Raw genomic sequence first — 4,862 nt, forward strand, 5'->3', positions numbered from 1 at the left:
GCACACCTCTATGTTTTATATATATATATATATATATATATATATATATATATATATATATATATATATACGTATATATATATATACACACTGTGCGTGTGTGTGTATTTACACAAAAATTTAAATATATAATAGTAAAACAAATCAGCAAAAACATACTAAACCTTCAAAATTATAGTAGCTGTCACAAATAACGCAGATAAATTGTGCTTGTGTAACTAATAATAGCGTCTTAGAGGTTGAGCAGAGGCATCATTGAGGTTAATGTGATCTGGAGTAACATGAGTGTGAATTAATAATTGAGTGATTTATCTGAATTTCTGCTCAAACAGCAGCATTCAGACACATTGACAGAGTTTAAGCATATTTAATTGTTTAGCACTAGTTTTCTCATTACTTATATCCAAAAAAAAACAAAAAAAGGTGACTCGTTATGAAAATGATGGGGCATGACCTCGAACAGATGAAAAAATAACTTCAATAGTCAACATGCAGCCTCATTTGTAACTTAAGCAAGCAACCAAGTATTATAATGTGTATTGAATGCAATTATAATGTCCTAAAAACATGCTAAGTGAAAATATAGACAGCCTAAAAAAATGGCTAATCATGGATTCATTATAATGTAAAAAAAACCTTGTGATTTATTCAAAAATGACCTCTAGCAAGAACTAACCATGACATAAACAAGACTGTGTTCAACTAAAACAAAAAGGCTTCAGGCCACACACACACACACAAAAAGACACAACATATCCCTTTTGAATAAGAGAGCACAACCTTTCACTATCCTCTTTCAAACTCGTGGTTTTCCCCCCTCTTTTTTTCCACGGCAAGAGAACTGAACCATACTGTTGCTTAGCAACTTTTGAAGTAATTCTAAGACCTACCCTGACAACAAGGACAAATTACCCTGTGAATATGTGAGCGAAACACAAAAGTGCTCTCTCTACATATGGAGAAATAAGAGATCTACCCCAAAACATTATGTATAGTATTTACACACTTACAGTAGTTTAGAAGTAAGCTCAGAGACTCTACAGTACAGACATCTTTTTGTCTCTGTTGAGCTCTTTCTCTTGAAGTTCCTTCTCTTGAGGGTTTTACTGGAGATCTTAATTTCTCTTTTAAACTACAACCCTGCTGGAAAAAGGCTAAAGTGCTAGACTCATCAACCAGTAGCAAACATTTTGAAACATGACTAGAAAATCTAGGTAACACTTATTTTGGTTAGAGTTAACATGGCTTACACAGTAAACTCCATGATTTTCCAAGACCTTTCCAAGCTTGGAAATCACACTTTTGAAATTCCTCTCCATATTTCCAGGTTTCCAGGAATTTGGGAGTCCTCAGTTAATAAACGAGTGGCAATTGCATTTACCATCTTATCATGTGCAGCTTACCCAGGTGGTTTACCAGTCTTAACCAGGCTGATTAAGATGCTCTGATGGGCCAACTTTGGTAGTCCAACTGTGTAATCACCTAACATAGCTTGTACCAGATAATGCCCATCTTTGATTAACTAGAGACCTCCAGCCACAATCAGAAGCTGGTTTTAATTGGATTTAGCAGAAGGCCAAAAATGCACAGATACTAGAACAGGCTTTGAAACGAAATATTATTTGAAATGAAATATTATGAAGACCTCAGTTGTCATGTATTGACTTGAGTCGCAATACTCACAAACGCTGAAGGCAGGTAGAGGACTCCCAGTTCATAGGAGCGAACCATAATCTGAGTGTTGTTCTTCTCCAGGGCGCCCCAGGCAGCTTTTGATAAATTGGCACTGTGGAAGATACCAGCAGATGAAGTTTCACACATGTCTCAAAGTCAAACAATCATGTAAATGTCACCTAAACCAGAAGTGTTAGCATTAAATATGTCAAAGCTAAATGATATTGTTGAGGAGATTTTTCAGACTGCAATTACTGAATAATTAATGCATTTTGGACTTACAAGTTTAAGAATGACAAGCTATGCCTGAAGGCTTCGCACCCACTGCAGGCTTTAATCTTCATAAAAAGGTCTATGAATAACTCATCGCCAGACACAACTGACCTAGAGACTCCCTATGCATTTCAACCACAATTAAAGCCACTGCTTTGAGAAATGCCATAGGAACAGTGGCCATTCACGCTGCCTTGAGATGAAAATAACGTGGGCTTTAATGCCACAGCCACAGGAACATCATGTGTTAAAAGATTTGACTAAAGAATATCTTTGTCTGCTGGTAAAAGAGAGGTGTATCTTCAGGGTTTTAAAACCAGAATCTCTCCTCAAAGATTGTTTTTCTAGGGCAAAACAGCCAAAACACAAGCTTTCAATTGCTAAACCTAACATGTTATTCCTGGATGTAATTTGAAAGATAATAAAAGAGAAGAGTCTTTGTAGCGAATCAGCTCATGGGAAAATATGAATAATTAATCATAACTAGTTATAATTAATTATAAATATTTAGATCCGCTGTAGATATTTAGCTGACCTCTCAGGGTCAACTGTCTGTCAATTCTAAGAACGTTAATTTCCTGGTTAAAGGAAGTAATTTTCTTACTGTAGAACTCTACACAGAGCTTGTAGCATAAATCTGCATGATTAGGGACTCCAGTTATGAGCAAACAATGAACAACGTCAAGTGTGATACAAGTAAGACTTTATTAACTACGTAAACACTTAAACTGGTCTAACATACACATACACACACACACGCATACAGTTGGTATAGGAAATGGTTAAAGCTTAACTCAGTAAAGAGGAGAGAAAATAAGAAGTTATAATGAAGTTATGGAACCATTTGCATATTCAGCAGATCTACCGCCTGAAGGAAACATCAGATTCTTAGTTCAAACACACCTTTGTAAAAAGGTGCAAATGATACCTAATGTATCAATTAATAAGACTAAGTTTGAATACTTGCACGTCTCGTCTGTCTGAAAGAAAGGCTTGATGCAGTCCAAAGGTTCAAGTTGATCTTTGCTGAAGTTGGTTGATGAAAAAGAACCAGTTTTGAGTCAGAGAATCTTGGTGAATGGAAAAGTCAAGGCCGAAGCCTGGCACGAGCTTAGGATGTCCTGGAGCATTGTAGCTCACATATTCTCAAAACCTAACAGAACCACCGACTCGGGGCGGGTCACATGGTGTGAGGCCTTTAAGGTCGGAGAAGATCCCCGCCTCTCAAGATGGGCTTGTCCAATGAGAAAGGCCGGAATCCCAAGTGGGAGTTTTGAGATACTGGGGAGTTTTTATGACCCTTTGTGTGAGGGCATGGTAATTTGCAAATGGAACTTGAATCGAAATTACTAAAGATTCTCAGGACATTAATATATTGCCTATGTACCAACATATAATATACACGCTAGTTTAGATCATCAGAAGGCAAATTCATAGATACTAAACATGGTAGGATTACATATAGGCAAGATGACAGGAATGAGTGTTTCCATCATAAGCCTGCATAAAACAGTATAAAATCTCAAAGAAAACATACACGATGACCTGAAAGATATGTGTGTTTATTCAAAGAAAGGTTTTCCTATGGATTAATTAGAGAAAAGTCAATTTCTACTGTGCATTGTGTCTCTTCCTATAAAAAGGCAGTGATTTTCCCTACTCACATTCCATTAGGTCGTAAATGTATCTGGTGTCAGGGTTGCCATGGTAACCAGGGTCCTGGGCCTTGTTCACAGACAACTTGGAACCCAGTATGTTTATTGGGTGAGGGGTCTGTGAACGTTTGTTAATCTAATGAATAATTGATTTGTTAAATCAAATGAAAAATGGTGTGTCTGATTGGTCCAGACGCTACAGTCTTCTTTTACCACGTCATTGTGTTTTATAACCCACCTGACATTTGTCCACTCCACTTCACCACTAAGACAAGTCTTTACCACTTCAATTGACCGATTGCACTAAAGGGCTTTGATTATCTGTAAAAGCGGTGTTCGAGGAAACTTGTTAACGGTCCAGAGTCCATGGTGCTAACTAACAAACATATAACCTCCCAGACTGAAGAAACAGGAAAGTGGTTATGATTTTGCAGCTAAGAAATGGCCAATGAAAGGGGATGGAATAATCTTAAATAAACAAACATATCAGGCTTATGTTGTGTAAATAGAAATGTACAGGGCCTGAGGGATCCTTCGAGTGGAACACTATCAATGCAGCACAGAAGACACAAATCTGCCAGGGATCAGGGAAAACCAAGCCTCCTTCTTCCAAGAGCATTATTTCAGCAGTTATGTGCAGTTCTCTGAAGAACAAAGGAGCAGAAAGGGTGCTGATCTCATCCGGCTCAGCATTAAGATGACATATTCAAGGCAATAGAGACATATTTTGGTGTTTGTTGTAACAAACGAACACAATCACATACACTGTATGCATCACTGACAAAACCTAACTGGTTAACTGACTTCACTGTTGATGCGATTATGCCTAAAATTCTGTATTTCCTTCTAGACTGCCCTCTTACTTGCTAAATATATATAATAATAATTATAATTAATAATAATTTATGCATTTAGCAGACGCTTTTATCATTCAAGCGTTTTATGCATTCAGGCTATATATTTTTTACCAGTATGTGTATATATATCTGAACTGATATATGAGAAACGTTTCATAATCTAATTTTGCTAAAGCAGCTTGAATGTGAAATAACAAAAAGGCAAAAAATCTTAATAAAACAGGTGCTTAACATGATGTGCAAATCAGCAAGTGTTTAAAAAAGCTAAATTACTGTTATTGTACAAAACTATTATATATATTATATTATATATGATTGTCCAGAAGACAATCATATATATACTGTATATATATATATATATATATATATATATATATATATATATATATATATATATATATAT

At 36.0% G+C, this 4,862-nt stretch overlaps 1 pseudogene; it reads right to left on the reverse strand.

The window, feature by feature from the left end:
- The window catches only part of LOC107588286 (tyrosyl-DNA phosphodiesterase 1-like), a 29,254-nt pseudogene that overhangs the window by 11,123 nt on the left and 13,269 nt on the right, over positions 1-4,862 (reverse strand).

Source organism: Sinocyclocheilus grahami, unplaced genomic scaffold (assembly GCF_001515645.1).
Source record: "Sinocyclocheilus grahami isolate Dianchi unplaced genomic scaffold, SAMN03320097.WGS_v1.1 scaffold101.1, whole genome shotgun sequence".
NCBI classification, from domain to species: Eukaryota; Metazoa; Chordata; class Actinopteri; order Cypriniformes; family Cyprinidae; genus Sinocyclocheilus; species Sinocyclocheilus grahami.